At 39.9% G+C, this 9,956-nt stretch overlaps 69 non-coding genes across 69 annotated transcripts; all 69 read right to left on the bottom strand.

The window, feature by feature from the left end:
* Positions 1–4: 4 nt before the first annotated feature.
* Positions 5–77, bottom strand: TRNAR-CCU (transfer RNA arginine (anticodon CCU)). The gene has a single exon. It is a non-coding gene; the product is annotated as a tRNA-Arg (tRNA).
* Positions 78–149: 72 nt separating this feature from the next.
* TRNAR-CCU (transfer RNA arginine (anticodon CCU)) lies at positions 150–222 on the bottom strand. The gene has a single exon. It is a non-coding gene; the product is annotated as a tRNA-Arg (tRNA).
* A 72-nt stretch (positions 223–294) lies between these two features.
* Positions 295–367, bottom strand: TRNAR-CCU (transfer RNA arginine (anticodon CCU)). Its single transcript has one exon. It is a non-coding gene; the product is annotated as a tRNA-Arg (tRNA).
* Positions 368–439: 72 nt separating this feature from the next.
* Positions 440–512, bottom strand: TRNAR-CCU (transfer RNA arginine (anticodon CCU)). Its single transcript has one exon. It is a non-coding gene; the product is annotated as a tRNA-Arg (tRNA).
* Positions 513–584: 72 nt separating this feature from the next.
* On the bottom strand, positions 585–657 carry TRNAR-CCU (transfer RNA arginine (anticodon CCU)). Its single transcript has one exon. It is a non-coding gene; the product is annotated as a tRNA-Arg (tRNA).
* Positions 658–729: 72 nt separating this feature from the next.
* Positions 730–802, bottom strand: TRNAR-CCU (transfer RNA arginine (anticodon CCU)). Its single transcript has one exon. It is a non-coding gene; the product is annotated as a tRNA-Arg (tRNA).
* A 72-nt stretch (positions 803–874) lies between these two features.
* TRNAR-CCU (transfer RNA arginine (anticodon CCU)) lies at positions 875–947 on the bottom strand. Its single transcript has one exon. It is a non-coding gene; the product is annotated as a tRNA-Arg (tRNA).
* A 71-nt stretch (positions 948–1,018) lies between these two features.
* TRNAR-CCU (transfer RNA arginine (anticodon CCU)) lies at positions 1,019–1,091 on the bottom strand. Its single transcript has one exon. It is a non-coding gene; the product is annotated as a tRNA-Arg (tRNA).
* Positions 1,092–1,163: 72 nt separating this feature from the next.
* On the bottom strand, positions 1,164–1,236 carry TRNAR-CCU (transfer RNA arginine (anticodon CCU)). Its single transcript has one exon. It is a non-coding gene; the product is annotated as a tRNA-Arg (tRNA).
* A 72-nt stretch (positions 1,237–1,308) lies between these two features.
* Positions 1,309–1,381, bottom strand: TRNAR-CCU (transfer RNA arginine (anticodon CCU)). The gene has a single exon. It is a non-coding gene; the product is annotated as a tRNA-Arg (tRNA).
* A 72-nt stretch (positions 1,382–1,453) lies between these two features.
* Positions 1,454–1,526, bottom strand: TRNAR-CCU (transfer RNA arginine (anticodon CCU)). Its single transcript has one exon. It is a non-coding gene; the product is annotated as a tRNA-Arg (tRNA).
* Positions 1,527–1,598: 72 nt separating this feature from the next.
* TRNAR-CCU (transfer RNA arginine (anticodon CCU)) lies at positions 1,599–1,671 on the bottom strand. The gene has a single exon. It is a non-coding gene; the product is annotated as a tRNA-Arg (tRNA).
* Positions 1,672–1,743: 72 nt separating this feature from the next.
* TRNAR-CCU (transfer RNA arginine (anticodon CCU)) lies at positions 1,744–1,816 on the bottom strand. The gene has a single exon. It is a non-coding gene; the product is annotated as a tRNA-Arg (tRNA).
* A 72-nt stretch (positions 1,817–1,888) lies between these two features.
* On the bottom strand, positions 1,889–1,961 carry TRNAR-CCU (transfer RNA arginine (anticodon CCU)). The gene has a single exon. It is a non-coding gene; the product is annotated as a tRNA-Arg (tRNA).
* A 72-nt stretch (positions 1,962–2,033) lies between these two features.
* Positions 2,034–2,106, bottom strand: TRNAR-CCU (transfer RNA arginine (anticodon CCU)). Its single transcript has one exon. It is a non-coding gene; the product is annotated as a tRNA-Arg (tRNA).
* Positions 2,107–2,178: 72 nt separating this feature from the next.
* Positions 2,179–2,251, bottom strand: TRNAR-CCU (transfer RNA arginine (anticodon CCU)). Its single transcript has one exon. It is a non-coding gene; the product is annotated as a tRNA-Arg (tRNA).
* A 72-nt stretch (positions 2,252–2,323) lies between these two features.
* On the bottom strand, positions 2,324–2,396 carry TRNAR-CCU (transfer RNA arginine (anticodon CCU)). The gene has a single exon. It is a non-coding gene; the product is annotated as a tRNA-Arg (tRNA).
* Positions 2,397–2,468: 72 nt separating this feature from the next.
* Positions 2,469–2,541, bottom strand: TRNAR-CCU (transfer RNA arginine (anticodon CCU)). Its single transcript has one exon. It is a non-coding gene; the product is annotated as a tRNA-Arg (tRNA).
* A 72-nt stretch (positions 2,542–2,613) lies between these two features.
* Positions 2,614–2,686, bottom strand: TRNAR-CCU (transfer RNA arginine (anticodon CCU)). Its single transcript has one exon. It is a non-coding gene; the product is annotated as a tRNA-Arg (tRNA).
* A 72-nt stretch (positions 2,687–2,758) lies between these two features.
* Positions 2,759–2,831, bottom strand: TRNAR-CCU (transfer RNA arginine (anticodon CCU)). The gene has a single exon. It is a non-coding gene; the product is annotated as a tRNA-Arg (tRNA).
* A 72-nt stretch (positions 2,832–2,903) lies between these two features.
* TRNAR-CCU (transfer RNA arginine (anticodon CCU)) lies at positions 2,904–2,976 on the bottom strand. Its single transcript has one exon. It is a non-coding gene; the product is annotated as a tRNA-Arg (tRNA).
* A 72-nt stretch (positions 2,977–3,048) lies between these two features.
* Positions 3,049–3,121, bottom strand: TRNAR-CCU (transfer RNA arginine (anticodon CCU)). The gene has a single exon. It is a non-coding gene; the product is annotated as a tRNA-Arg (tRNA).
* A 72-nt stretch (positions 3,122–3,193) lies between these two features.
* On the bottom strand, positions 3,194–3,266 carry TRNAR-CCU (transfer RNA arginine (anticodon CCU)). Its single transcript has one exon. It is a non-coding gene; the product is annotated as a tRNA-Arg (tRNA).
* A 72-nt stretch (positions 3,267–3,338) lies between these two features.
* TRNAR-CCU (transfer RNA arginine (anticodon CCU)) lies at positions 3,339–3,411 on the bottom strand. Its single transcript has one exon. It is a non-coding gene; the product is annotated as a tRNA-Arg (tRNA).
* Positions 3,412–3,483: 72 nt separating this feature from the next.
* Positions 3,484–3,556, bottom strand: TRNAR-CCU (transfer RNA arginine (anticodon CCU)). Its single transcript has one exon. It is a non-coding gene; the product is annotated as a tRNA-Arg (tRNA).
* A 72-nt stretch (positions 3,557–3,628) lies between these two features.
* On the bottom strand, positions 3,629–3,701 carry TRNAR-CCU (transfer RNA arginine (anticodon CCU)). The gene has a single exon. It is a non-coding gene; the product is annotated as a tRNA-Arg (tRNA).
* A 72-nt stretch (positions 3,702–3,773) lies between these two features.
* On the bottom strand, positions 3,774–3,846 carry TRNAR-CCU (transfer RNA arginine (anticodon CCU)). The gene has a single exon. It is a non-coding gene; the product is annotated as a tRNA-Arg (tRNA).
* A 72-nt stretch (positions 3,847–3,918) lies between these two features.
* Positions 3,919–3,991, bottom strand: TRNAR-CCU (transfer RNA arginine (anticodon CCU)). The gene has a single exon. It is a non-coding gene; the product is annotated as a tRNA-Arg (tRNA).
* Positions 3,992–4,063: 72 nt separating this feature from the next.
* TRNAR-CCU (transfer RNA arginine (anticodon CCU)) lies at positions 4,064–4,136 on the bottom strand. The gene has a single exon. It is a non-coding gene; the product is annotated as a tRNA-Arg (tRNA).
* Positions 4,137–4,208: 72 nt separating this feature from the next.
* On the bottom strand, positions 4,209–4,281 carry TRNAR-CCU (transfer RNA arginine (anticodon CCU)). The gene has a single exon. It is a non-coding gene; the product is annotated as a tRNA-Arg (tRNA).
* Positions 4,282–4,353: 72 nt separating this feature from the next.
* Positions 4,354–4,426, bottom strand: TRNAR-CCU (transfer RNA arginine (anticodon CCU)). The gene has a single exon. It is a non-coding gene; the product is annotated as a tRNA-Arg (tRNA).
* Positions 4,427–4,498: 72 nt separating this feature from the next.
* Positions 4,499–4,571, bottom strand: TRNAR-CCU (transfer RNA arginine (anticodon CCU)). The gene has a single exon. It is a non-coding gene; the product is annotated as a tRNA-Arg (tRNA).
* A 72-nt stretch (positions 4,572–4,643) lies between these two features.
* Positions 4,644–4,716, bottom strand: TRNAR-CCU (transfer RNA arginine (anticodon CCU)). The gene has a single exon. It is a non-coding gene; the product is annotated as a tRNA-Arg (tRNA).
* A 72-nt stretch (positions 4,717–4,788) lies between these two features.
* Positions 4,789–4,861, bottom strand: TRNAR-CCU (transfer RNA arginine (anticodon CCU)). Its single transcript has one exon. It is a non-coding gene; the product is annotated as a tRNA-Arg (tRNA).
* A 72-nt stretch (positions 4,862–4,933) lies between these two features.
* Positions 4,934–5,006, bottom strand: TRNAR-CCU (transfer RNA arginine (anticodon CCU)). The gene has a single exon. It is a non-coding gene; the product is annotated as a tRNA-Arg (tRNA).
* A 72-nt stretch (positions 5,007–5,078) lies between these two features.
* Positions 5,079–5,151, bottom strand: TRNAR-CCU (transfer RNA arginine (anticodon CCU)). Its single transcript has one exon. It is a non-coding gene; the product is annotated as a tRNA-Arg (tRNA).
* Positions 5,152–5,223: 72 nt separating this feature from the next.
* On the bottom strand, positions 5,224–5,296 carry TRNAR-CCU (transfer RNA arginine (anticodon CCU)). Its single transcript has one exon. It is a non-coding gene; the product is annotated as a tRNA-Arg (tRNA).
* Positions 5,297–5,368: 72 nt separating this feature from the next.
* Positions 5,369–5,441, bottom strand: TRNAR-CCU (transfer RNA arginine (anticodon CCU)). Its single transcript has one exon. It is a non-coding gene; the product is annotated as a tRNA-Arg (tRNA).
* A 72-nt stretch (positions 5,442–5,513) lies between these two features.
* TRNAR-CCU (transfer RNA arginine (anticodon CCU)) lies at positions 5,514–5,586 on the bottom strand. Its single transcript has one exon. It is a non-coding gene; the product is annotated as a tRNA-Arg (tRNA).
* A 72-nt stretch (positions 5,587–5,658) lies between these two features.
* TRNAR-CCU (transfer RNA arginine (anticodon CCU)) lies at positions 5,659–5,731 on the bottom strand. The gene has a single exon. It is a non-coding gene; the product is annotated as a tRNA-Arg (tRNA).
* A 72-nt stretch (positions 5,732–5,803) lies between these two features.
* On the bottom strand, positions 5,804–5,876 carry TRNAR-CCU (transfer RNA arginine (anticodon CCU)). Its single transcript has one exon. It is a non-coding gene; the product is annotated as a tRNA-Arg (tRNA).
* A 72-nt stretch (positions 5,877–5,948) lies between these two features.
* Positions 5,949–6,021, bottom strand: TRNAR-CCU (transfer RNA arginine (anticodon CCU)). The gene has a single exon. It is a non-coding gene; the product is annotated as a tRNA-Arg (tRNA).
* A 72-nt stretch (positions 6,022–6,093) lies between these two features.
* TRNAR-CCU (transfer RNA arginine (anticodon CCU)) lies at positions 6,094–6,166 on the bottom strand. Its single transcript has one exon. It is a non-coding gene; the product is annotated as a tRNA-Arg (tRNA).
* A 72-nt stretch (positions 6,167–6,238) lies between these two features.
* Positions 6,239–6,311, bottom strand: TRNAR-CCU (transfer RNA arginine (anticodon CCU)). Its single transcript has one exon. It is a non-coding gene; the product is annotated as a tRNA-Arg (tRNA).
* Positions 6,312–6,383: 72 nt separating this feature from the next.
* TRNAR-CCU (transfer RNA arginine (anticodon CCU)) lies at positions 6,384–6,456 on the bottom strand. The gene has a single exon. It is a non-coding gene; the product is annotated as a tRNA-Arg (tRNA).
* Positions 6,457–6,528: 72 nt separating this feature from the next.
* TRNAR-CCU (transfer RNA arginine (anticodon CCU)) lies at positions 6,529–6,601 on the bottom strand. The gene has a single exon. It is a non-coding gene; the product is annotated as a tRNA-Arg (tRNA).
* Positions 6,602–6,673: 72 nt separating this feature from the next.
* TRNAR-CCU (transfer RNA arginine (anticodon CCU)) lies at positions 6,674–6,746 on the bottom strand. The gene has a single exon. It is a non-coding gene; the product is annotated as a tRNA-Arg (tRNA).
* Positions 6,747–6,818: 72 nt separating this feature from the next.
* TRNAR-CCU (transfer RNA arginine (anticodon CCU)) lies at positions 6,819–6,891 on the bottom strand. The gene has a single exon. It is a non-coding gene; the product is annotated as a tRNA-Arg (tRNA).
* A 72-nt stretch (positions 6,892–6,963) lies between these two features.
* On the bottom strand, positions 6,964–7,036 carry TRNAR-CCU (transfer RNA arginine (anticodon CCU)). Its single transcript has one exon. It is a non-coding gene; the product is annotated as a tRNA-Arg (tRNA).
* A 72-nt stretch (positions 7,037–7,108) lies between these two features.
* On the bottom strand, positions 7,109–7,181 carry TRNAR-CCU (transfer RNA arginine (anticodon CCU)). Its single transcript has one exon. It is a non-coding gene; the product is annotated as a tRNA-Arg (tRNA).
* A 72-nt stretch (positions 7,182–7,253) lies between these two features.
* TRNAR-CCU (transfer RNA arginine (anticodon CCU)) lies at positions 7,254–7,326 on the bottom strand. The gene has a single exon. It is a non-coding gene; the product is annotated as a tRNA-Arg (tRNA).
* Positions 7,327–7,398: 72 nt separating this feature from the next.
* TRNAG-CCC (transfer RNA glycine (anticodon CCC)) lies at positions 7,399–7,471 on the bottom strand. The gene has a single exon. It is a non-coding gene; the product is annotated as a tRNA-Gly (tRNA).
* A 72-nt stretch (positions 7,472–7,543) lies between these two features.
* TRNAR-CCU (transfer RNA arginine (anticodon CCU)) lies at positions 7,544–7,616 on the bottom strand. The gene has a single exon. It is a non-coding gene; the product is annotated as a tRNA-Arg (tRNA).
* A 72-nt stretch (positions 7,617–7,688) lies between these two features.
* Positions 7,689–7,761, bottom strand: TRNAR-CCU (transfer RNA arginine (anticodon CCU)). Its single transcript has one exon. It is a non-coding gene; the product is annotated as a tRNA-Arg (tRNA).
* Positions 7,762–7,833: 72 nt separating this feature from the next.
* Positions 7,834–7,906, bottom strand: TRNAR-CCU (transfer RNA arginine (anticodon CCU)). The gene has a single exon. It is a non-coding gene; the product is annotated as a tRNA-Arg (tRNA).
* Positions 7,907–7,978: 72 nt separating this feature from the next.
* On the bottom strand, positions 7,979–8,051 carry TRNAR-CCU (transfer RNA arginine (anticodon CCU)). The gene has a single exon. It is a non-coding gene; the product is annotated as a tRNA-Arg (tRNA).
* Positions 8,052–8,123: 72 nt separating this feature from the next.
* TRNAR-CCU (transfer RNA arginine (anticodon CCU)) lies at positions 8,124–8,196 on the bottom strand. Its single transcript has one exon. It is a non-coding gene; the product is annotated as a tRNA-Arg (tRNA).
* Positions 8,197–8,268: 72 nt separating this feature from the next.
* Positions 8,269–8,341, bottom strand: TRNAR-CCU (transfer RNA arginine (anticodon CCU)). Its single transcript has one exon. It is a non-coding gene; the product is annotated as a tRNA-Arg (tRNA).
* A 72-nt stretch (positions 8,342–8,413) lies between these two features.
* On the bottom strand, positions 8,414–8,486 carry TRNAR-CCU (transfer RNA arginine (anticodon CCU)). The gene has a single exon. It is a non-coding gene; the product is annotated as a tRNA-Arg (tRNA).
* A 72-nt stretch (positions 8,487–8,558) lies between these two features.
* On the bottom strand, positions 8,559–8,631 carry TRNAR-CCU (transfer RNA arginine (anticodon CCU)). The gene has a single exon. It is a non-coding gene; the product is annotated as a tRNA-Arg (tRNA).
* A 72-nt stretch (positions 8,632–8,703) lies between these two features.
* TRNAR-CCU (transfer RNA arginine (anticodon CCU)) lies at positions 8,704–8,776 on the bottom strand. Its single transcript has one exon. It is a non-coding gene; the product is annotated as a tRNA-Arg (tRNA).
* Positions 8,777–8,848: 72 nt separating this feature from the next.
* Positions 8,849–8,921, bottom strand: TRNAR-CCU (transfer RNA arginine (anticodon CCU)). The gene has a single exon. It is a non-coding gene; the product is annotated as a tRNA-Arg (tRNA).
* A 72-nt stretch (positions 8,922–8,993) lies between these two features.
* Positions 8,994–9,066, bottom strand: TRNAR-CCU (transfer RNA arginine (anticodon CCU)). Its single transcript has one exon. It is a non-coding gene; the product is annotated as a tRNA-Arg (tRNA).
* Positions 9,067–9,138: 72 nt separating this feature from the next.
* On the bottom strand, positions 9,139–9,211 carry TRNAR-CCU (transfer RNA arginine (anticodon CCU)). The gene has a single exon. It is a non-coding gene; the product is annotated as a tRNA-Arg (tRNA).
* A 72-nt stretch (positions 9,212–9,283) lies between these two features.
* TRNAR-CCU (transfer RNA arginine (anticodon CCU)) lies at positions 9,284–9,356 on the bottom strand. The gene has a single exon. It is a non-coding gene; the product is annotated as a tRNA-Arg (tRNA).
* Positions 9,357–9,428: 72 nt separating this feature from the next.
* TRNAR-CCU (transfer RNA arginine (anticodon CCU)) lies at positions 9,429–9,501 on the bottom strand. The gene has a single exon. It is a non-coding gene; the product is annotated as a tRNA-Arg (tRNA).
* A 72-nt stretch (positions 9,502–9,573) lies between these two features.
* TRNAR-CCU (transfer RNA arginine (anticodon CCU)) lies at positions 9,574–9,646 on the bottom strand. Its single transcript has one exon. It is a non-coding gene; the product is annotated as a tRNA-Arg (tRNA).
* Positions 9,647–9,718: 72 nt separating this feature from the next.
* Positions 9,719–9,791, bottom strand: TRNAR-CCU (transfer RNA arginine (anticodon CCU)). The gene has a single exon. It is a non-coding gene; the product is annotated as a tRNA-Arg (tRNA).
* A 72-nt stretch (positions 9,792–9,863) lies between these two features.
* Positions 9,864–9,936, bottom strand: TRNAR-CCU (transfer RNA arginine (anticodon CCU)). The gene has a single exon. It is a non-coding gene; the product is annotated as a tRNA-Arg (tRNA).
* Positions 9,937–9,956: the final 20 nt, after the last annotated feature.

A 9,956-nucleotide genomic window follows, 5' to 3' on the forward strand; every position in this document is an offset into this window, starting at 1 on the left:
TCTTTATCCCAGCTGGGGATCGAACCCAGGACCTTTGGATTAGGAGTCCAATGTGCTATCCACTACACTACTGGGACACGTTTGTTACTTTGCCAAAGAGTTTTCCGAATTCATAAACAATTTCATATTACAAATAAAAGTACAATCGTTACCCCAGCTGGGGATCGAACCCAGGACCTTTGGATTAGGAGTCCAATGTGCTATCCACTACACTACTGGGACACGTTTGAACGCTTGTGAAAGAGTTTTCCGAATTCATAAACAATTTCATATTTCAAATGAAAGTACAATCGTTATCCCAGCTGGGGATCGAACCCAGGACCTTTGAATTAGGAGTCCAATGTGCTATCCACTACACTACTGGGACACGTTTGTTACTTTGCCAAAGAGTTTTCCGAATTCATAAACAATTTCATATTTCAAATAAAAGTACAATCGTTATCCCAGCTGGGGATCGAACCCAGGACCTTTGGATTAGGAGTCCAATGTGCTATCCACTACACTACTGAGACACGTTTGTTATTTTGTCCAAGATCTTTCCGAATTCATAAACAATTTCATATTACAAATAAAAGTACAATCGTTACCCCAGCTGGGGATCGAACCCAGGACCTTTGGATTAGGAGTCCAATGTGCTATCCACTACACTACTGAGACACGTTTGTTATTTTGTCCAAGATCTTTCCGAATTCATAAACAATTTCATATTTCAAATAAAAGTACAATCGTTATCCCAGCTGGGGATCGAACCCAGGACCTTTCGATTAGGAGTCCAATGTGCTATCCACTACACTACTGGGACACGTTTGTACGCTTGTCCAAGAGTTTTCAGAATTCATAAACAATTTCATATTTCAAATAAAAGTACAATCGTTATCCCAGCTGGAGATCGAACCCAGGACCTTTGGATTAGGAGTCCAATGTGCTATCCACTACACTACTGGGACACGTTTGTTATTTGGCCAAGATCTTTCCGAATTCATAAACAATTTCATATTTCAAATAAAAGTACAATCGTTATCCCAGCTGGGGATCGAACCCAGGACCTTTGGATTAGGAGTCCAATGTGCTATCCACTACACTACTGGGACACGTTTGTTATTTTGTCCAAGATCTTTCCGAATTCATAAACAATTTCATATTTCAAATAAAAGTACAATCGTTATCCCAGCTGGGGATCGAACCCAGGACCTTACGATTAGGAGTCCAATGTGCTATCCACTACACTACTGGGACACGTTTGTTACTTTGCCAAAGAGTTTTCCGAATTCATAAACAATTTCATATTTCAAATAAAAGTACAATCGTTATCCCAGCTGGGGATCGAACCCAGGACCTTTGGATTAGGAGTCCAATGTGCTATCCACTACACTACTGGGACACGTTTGAACGCTTGTGAAAGTGTTTTCCGAATTCATAAACAATTTCACATTTCAAATGAAAGTACAATCGTTATCCCAGCTGGGGATCGAACCCAAGACCTTTGGATTAGGAGTCCAATGTGCTATCCACTACACTACTGGGACACGTTTGTTACTTTGCCAAAGAGTTTTCCGAATTCATAAACAATTTCATATTTCAAATAAAAGTACAATCGTTATCCCAGCTGGGGATCGAACCCAGGACCTTTGGTTTAGGAGTCCAATGTGCTATCCACTACACTACTGGAACACGTTTGTTACTTTGCCAAAGAGTTTTCCGAATTCATAAACAATTTCATATTTCAAATAAAAGTACAAACGTTATCCCAGCTGGGGATCGAACCCAGGACCTTTGGATTAGGAGTCCAATGTGCTATCCACTACACTACTGGGACACCTTTGTTATTTTGTCCAATATCTTTCCGAATTCATAAACAATTTCATATTTCAAATAAAAGTACAACCGTTATCCCAGCTGGGGATCGAACCCAGGACCTTTGGATTAGGAGTCCAATGTGCTATCCACTACACTACTGGGACACGTTTGTACGCTTGTCCAAGAGTTTTCAGAATTCATAAACAATTTCATATTTCAAATAAAAGTACAATCGTTATCCCAGCTGGGGATCGAACCCAGGACCTTTGGATTAGGAGTCCAATGTGCTATCCACTACACTACTGGGACACGTTTGAACGCTTGTGAAAGAGTTTTCCGAATTCATAAACAATTTCATATTTCAAATGAAAGTACAATCTTTATCCCAGCTGGGGATCGAACCCAGGACCTTTGGATTAGGAGTCCAATGTGCTATCCACTACACTACTGGGACACGTTTGTTACTTTGCCAAAGAGTTTTCCGAATTCATAAACAATTTCATATTACAAATAAAAGTACAATCGTTACCCCAGCTGGGGATCGAACCCAGGACCTTTGGATTAGGAGTCCAATGTGCTATCCACTACACTACTGGGACACGTTTAAAAGCTTGTGAAAGAGTTTTCCGAATTCATAAACAATTTCATATTTCAAATGAAAGTACAATCGTTATCCCAGCTGGGGATCGAACCCAGGACCTTTGAATTAGGAGTCCAATGTGCTATCCACTACACTACTGGGACACGTTTGTTACTTTGCCAAAGAGTTTTCCGAATTCATAAACAATTTCATATTTCAAATAAAAGTACAATCGTTATCCCAGCTGGGGATCGAACCCAGGACCTTTGGATTAGGAGTCCAATGTGCTATCCACTACACTACTGAGACACGTTTGTTATTTTGTCCAAGATCTTTCCGAATTCATAAACAATTTCATATTTCAAATAAAAGTACAATCGTTATCCCAGCTGGAGATCGAATCCAGGACCTTTGGATTAGGAGTCCAATGTGCTATCCACTACACTACTGGGACACGTTTGTTACTTTGCCAAAGAGTTTTCCGAATTCATAAACAATTTCATATTTCAAATAAAAGTACAATCGTTATCCCAGCTGGGGATCGAACCCAGGACCTTTGGATTAGGAGTCCAATGTGCTATCCACTACACTACTGGGACACGTTTGAACGCTTGTGAAAGTGTTTTCCGAATTCATAAACAATTTCACATTTCAAATGAAAGTACAATCGTTATCCCAGCTGGGGATCGTACCCAAGACCTTTGGATTAGGAGTCCAATGTGCTATCCACTACACTACTGGGACACGTTTGTTACTTTGCCAAAGAGTTTTCCGAATTCATAAACAATTTCATATTTCAAATAAAAGTACAATCGTTATCCCAGCTGGGGATCGAACCCAGGACCTTTGGTTTAGGAGTCCAATGTGCTATCCACTACACTACTGGAACACGTTTGTTACTTTGCCAAAGAGTTTTCCGAATTCATAAACAATTTCATATTTCAAATAAAAGTACAAACGTTATCCCAGCTGGGGATCGAACCCAGGACCTTTGGATTAGGAGTCCAATGTGCTATCCACTACACTACTGGGACACGTTTGTTATTTTGTCCAATATCTTTCCGAATTCATAAACAATTTCATATTTCAAATAAAAGTACAACCGTTATCCCAGCTGGGGATCGAACCCAGGACCTTTGAATTAGGAGTCCAATGTGCTATCCACTACACTACTGGGACACGTTTGTTACTTTGCCAAAGAGTTTTCCGAATTCATAAACAATTTCATATTTCAAATAAAAGTACAATCGTTATCCCAGCTGTGGATCGAACCCAGGACCTTTGGATTAGGAGTCCAATGTGCTATCCACTACACTACTGAGACACGTTTGTTATTTTGTCCAAGATCTTTCCGAATTCATAAACAATTTCATATTTCAAATAAAAGTACAATCGTTATCCCAGCTGGAGATCGAATCCAGGACCTTTGGATTAGGAGTCCAATGTGCTATCCACTACACTACTGGGACACGTTTGTTACTTTGCCAAAGAGTTTTCCGAATTCATAAACAATTTCATATTTCAAATAAAAGTACAATTGTTATCCCAGCTGGGGATCGAACCCAGGACCTTTGGATTAGGTGTCCAATGTGCTATCCACTACACTACTGGGACACGTTTGTACGCTTGTCCAAGAGTTTTCAGAATTCATAAACAATTTCATATTTCAAATAAAAGTACAATCGTTATCCCAGCTGGGGATCGAACCCAGGACCTTTGGATTAGGAGTCCAATGTGCTATCCACTACACTACTGGGACACGTTTGAACGCTTGTGAAAGAGTTTTCCGAATTCATAAACAATTTCATATTTCAAATAAAAGTACAATCGTTATCCCAGCTGTGGATCGAACCCAGGACCTTTGGATTAGGAGTCCAATGTGCTATCCACTACACTACTGAGACACGTTTGTTATTTTGTCCAAGATCTTTCCGAATTCATAAACAATTTCATATTTCAAATAAAAGTACAATCGTTATCCCAGCTGGAGATCGAATCCAGGACCTTTGGATTAGGAGTCCAATGTGCTATCCACTACACTACTGGGACACGTTTGTTACTTTGCCAAAGAGTTTTCCGAATTCATAAACAATTTCATATTTCAAATAAAAGTACAATCGTTATCCCAGCTGGGGATCGAACCCAGGACCTTTGGTTTAGGAGTCCAATGTGCTATCCACTACACTACTGGGACACGTTTGGTACTTTGCCAAAGAGTTTTCCGAATTCATAAACAATTTCATATTTCAAATAAAAGTACAAACGTTATCCCAGCTGGGGATCGAACCCAGGATCTTTGGATTAGGAGTCCAATGTGCTATCCACTACACTACTGGGACACGTTTGTTATTTTGTCCAATATCTTTCCGAATTCATAAACAATTTCATATTTCAAATAAAAGTACAATCGTTATCCCAGCTGGGGATCGAACCCAGGACCTTTGGATTAGGAGTCCAATGTGCTATCCACTACACTACTGGGACACGTTTGTACGCTTGTCCAAGAGTTTTCAGAATTCATAAACAATTTCATATTTCAAATAAAAGTACAATCGTTATCCCAGCTGGGGATCGAACCCAGGACCTTTGGATTAGGAGTCCAATGTGCTATCCACTACACTACTGGGACACGTTTGTACGCTTGTCCAAGAGTTTTCAGAATTCATAAACAATTTCATATTTGAAATAAAAGTACAATCGTTATCCCAGCTGGGGATCGAACCCAGGACCTTTGGATTAGGAGTCCAATGTGCTATCCACTACACTACTGGGACACGTTTGAACGCTTGTGAAAGAGTTTTCCGAATTCATAAACAATTTCATATTTCAAATGAAAGTACAATCTTTATCCCAGCTGGGGATCGAACCCAGGACCTTTGGATTAGGAGTCCAATGTGCGATCCACTACACTACTGGGACACGTTTGTTACTTTGCCAAAGAGTTTTCCGAATTCATAAACAATTTCATATTTCAAATAAAAGTACAATCGTTATCCCAGCTGGGGATCGAACCCAGGACCTTTGGATTAGGAGTCCAATGTGCTATCCACTACACTACTGGGACACGTTTGTAATTTTGTCCAAGATCTTTCCGAATTCATAAACAATTTCATATTTCAAATAAAAGTACAATCGTTATCCCAGCTGGAGATCGAATCCAGGACCTTTGGATTAGGAGTCCAATGTGCTATCCACTACACTACTGGGACACGTTTGTTACTTTGCCAAAGAGTTTTCCGAATTCATAAACAATTTCATATTTCAAATAAAAGTACAATCGTTATCCCAGCTGGGGATCGAACCCAGGACCTTTGGATTAGGAGTCCAATGTGCTATCCACTACACTACTAAGACACGTTTGTTATTTTGTCCAAGATCTTTCCGAATTCATAAACAATTTCATATTTCAAATAAAAGTACAATCGTTATGCCAGCTGGAGATCGAATCCAGGACCTTTGGATTAGGAGTCCAATGTGCTATCCACTACACTACTGGGACACGATTGTTACTTTGCCAAAGAGTTTTCCGAATTCATAAACAATTTCATATTTCAAATAAAAGTACAATTGTTATCACAGCTGGGGATCGAACCCAGGACCTTTGGATTAGGAGTCCAATGTGCTATCCACTACACTACTGGGACACGTTTGTTACTTTGCCAAAGAGTTTTCCGAATTCTTAAACAATTTCATATTTCAAATAAAAGTACAATCGTTATCCCAGCTGGGGATCGAACCCAGGACCTTTGGAGTAGGAGTCCAATGTGCTATCCACTACACTACTGGGACACGTTTGAACGCTTGTGAAAGAGTTTTCCGAATTCATAAACAATTTCACATTTCAAATGAAAGTACAATCGTTATCCCAGCTGGGGATCGAACCCAAGACCTTTGGATTAGGAGTCCAATGTGCTATCCACTACACTACTGGGACACGTTTGTTACTTTGCCAAAGAGTTTTCCGAATTCATAAACAATTTCATATTTCAAATAAAAGTACAAACGTTATCCCAGCTGGGGATCGAACCCAGGATCTTTGGATTAGGAGTCCAATGTGCTATCCACTACACTACTGGGACACGTTTGTTATTTTGTCCAATATCTTTCCGAATTCATAAACAATTTCATATTTCAAATAAAAGTACAATCGTTATCCCAGCTGGGGATCGAACCCAGGACCTTTGGATTAGGAGTCCAATGTGCTATCCACTACACTACTGGGACACGTTTGTACGCTTGTCCAAGAGTTTTCAGAATTCATAAACAATTTCATATTTCAAATAAAAGTACAATCGTTATCCCAGCTGGGGATCGAACCCAGGACCTTTGGATTAGGAGTCCAATGTGCTATCCACTACACTACTGGGACACGTTTGAACGCTTGTGAAAGAGTTTTCCGAATTCATAAACAATTTCATATTTCAAATAAAAGTACAATCGTTATCCCAGCTGGGGATCGAACCCAGGACCTTTGTTTTAGGAGTCCAATGTGCTATCCACTACACTACTGGGACACGTTTGTTACTTTGCCAAAGAGTTTTCCGAATTCATAAACAATTTCATATTTCAAATAAAAGTACAAACGTTATCCCAGCTGGGGATCGAACCCAGGATCTTTGGATTAGGAGTCCAATGTGCTATCCACTACACTACTGGGACACGTTTGTTATTTTGTCCAATATCTTTCCGAATTCATAAACAATTTCATATTTCAAATAAAAGTACAATCGTTATCCCAGCTGGGGATCGAACCCAGGACCTTTGGATTAGGAGTCCAATGTGCTATCCACTACACTACTGGGACACGTTTGTACGCTTGTCCAAGAGTTTTCAGAATTCATAAACAATTTCATATTTCAAATAAAAGTACAATCGTTATCCCAGCTGGGGATCGAACCCAGGACCTTTGGATTAGGAGTCCAATGTGCTATCCACTACACTACTGGGACACGTTTGTACGCTTGTCCAAGAGTTTTCAGAATTCATAAACAATTTCATATTTGAAATAAAAGTACAATCGTTATCCCAGCTGGGGATCGAACCCAGGACCTTTGGATTGGGAGTCCAATGTGCTATCCACTACACTACTGGGACACGTTTGAACGCTTGTGAAAGAGTTTTCCGAATTCATAAACAATTTCATATTTCAAATGAAAGTACAATCTTTATCCCAGCTGGGGATCGAACCCAGGACCTTTGGATTAGGAGTCCAATGTGCGATCCACTACACTACTGGGACACGTTTGTTACTTTGCCAAAGAGTTTTCCGAATTCATAAACAATTTCATATTTCAAATAAAAGTACAATCGTTATCCCAGCTGGGGATCGAACCCAGGACCTTTGGATTAGGAGTCCAATGTGCTATCCACTACACTACTGGGACACGTTTGTTACTTTGCCAAAGAGTTTTCCGAATTCTTAAACAATTTCATATTTCAAATAAAAGTACAATCGTTATCCCAGCTGGGGATCGAACCCAGGACCTTTGGATTAGGAGTCCAATGTGCTATCCACTACACTACTGGGACACGTTTGAACGCTTGTGAAAGAGTTTTCCGAATTCATAAACAATTTCACATTTCAAATGAAAGTACAATCGTTATCCCAGCTGGGGATCGAACCCAAGACCTTTGGATTAGGAGTCCAATGTGCTATCCACTACACTACTGGGACACGTTTGTAATTTTGTCCAAGATCTTTCCGAATTCATAAACAATTTCATATTTCAAATAAAAGTACAATCGTTATCCCAGCTGGAGATCGAATCCAGGACCTTTGGATTAGGAGTCCAATGTGCTATCCACTACACTACTGGGACACGTTTGTTACTTTGCCAAAGAGTTTTCCGAATTCATAAACAATTTCATATTTCAAATAAAAGTACAATTGTTATCACAGCTGGGGATCGAACCCAGGACCTTTGGATTAGGAGTCCAATGTGCTATCCACTACACTACTGGGACACGTTTGTTACTTTGCCAAAGAGTTTTCCGAATTCTTAAACAATTTCATATTTCAAATAAAAGTACAATCGTTATCCCAGCTGGGGATCGAACCCAGGACCTTTGGATTAGGAGTCCAATGTGCTATCCACTACACTACTGGGACACGTTTGAACGCTTGTGAAAGAGTTTTCCGAATTCATAAACAATTTCACATTTCAAATGAAAGTACAATCGTTATCCCAGCTGGGGATCGAACCCAAGACCTTTGGATTAGGAGTCCAATGTGCTATCCACTACACTACTGGGACACGTTTGTTACTTTGCCAAAGAGTTTTCCGAATTCATAAACAATTTCATATTTCAAATAAAAGTACAAACGTTATCCCAGCTGGGGATCGAACCCAGGATCTTTGGATTAGGAGTCCAATGTGCTATCCACTACACTACTGGGACACGTTTGTTATTTTGTCCAATATCTTTCCGAATTCATAAACAATTTCATATTTCAAATAAAAGTACAATCGTTATCCCAGCTGGGGATCGAACCCAGGACCTTTGGATTAGGAGTCCAATGTGCTATCCACTACACTACTGGGACACGTTTGTACGCTTGTCCAAGAGTTTTCAGAATTCATAAACAATTTCATATTTCAAATAAAAGTACAATCGTTATCCCAGCTGGGGATCGAACCCAGGACCTTTGGATTAGGAGTCCAATGTGCTATCCACTACACTACTGGGACACGTTTGTACGCTTGTCCAAGAGTTTTCAGAATTCATAAACAATTTCATATTTGAAATAAAAGTACAATCGTTATCCCAGCTGGGGATCGAACCCAGGACCTTTGGATTAGGAGTCCAATGTGCTATCCACTACACTACTGGGACACGTTTGAACGCTTGTGAAAGAGTTTTCCGAATTCATAAACAATTTCATATTTCAAATAAAAGTACAATCGTTATCCCAGCTGGGGATCGAACCCAGAACCTTTGGATTAGGAGTCCAATGTGCTATCCACTACACTACTGGGACACGTTTGTTATTTTGTCCAATATCTTTCCGAATTCATAAACAATTTCATATTTCAAATAAAAGTACAATCGTTATCCCAGCTGGGGATCGAACCCAGGACCTTTGGATTAGGAGTCCAATGTGCTATCCACTACACTACTGGGACACGTTTGTACGCTTGTCCAAGAGTTTTCAGAATTCATAAACAATTTCATATTTCAAATAAAAGTACAATCGTTATCCCAGCTGGGGATCGAACCCAGGACCTTTGGATTAGGAGTCCAATGTGCTATCCACTACACTACTGGGACACGTTTGTACGCTTGTCCAAGAGTTTTCAGAATTCATAAACAATTTCATATTTGAAATAAAAGTACAATCGTTATCCCAGCTGGGGATCGAACCCAGGACCTTTGGATTAGGAGTCCAATGTGCTATCCACTACACTACTGGGACACGTTTGAACGCTTGTGAAAGAGTTTTCCGAATTCATAAACAATTTCATATTTCAAATAAAAGTACAATCGTTATCCCAGCTGGGGATCGAACCCAGGACCTTTGTTTTAGGAGTCCAATGTGCTATCCACTACACTACTGGGACACGTTTGTTACTTTGCCAAA

The sequence above is a fragment of the Phalangium opilio genome, unplaced genomic scaffold, assembly GCF_054372755.1.
Source record: "Phalangium opilio isolate 3A_F unplaced genomic scaffold, DU_Popi_V2 ptg000105l_1, whole genome shotgun sequence".
Classification (NCBI taxonomy): Eukaryota; Metazoa; Arthropoda; class Arachnida; order Opiliones; family Phalangiidae; genus Phalangium; species Phalangium opilio.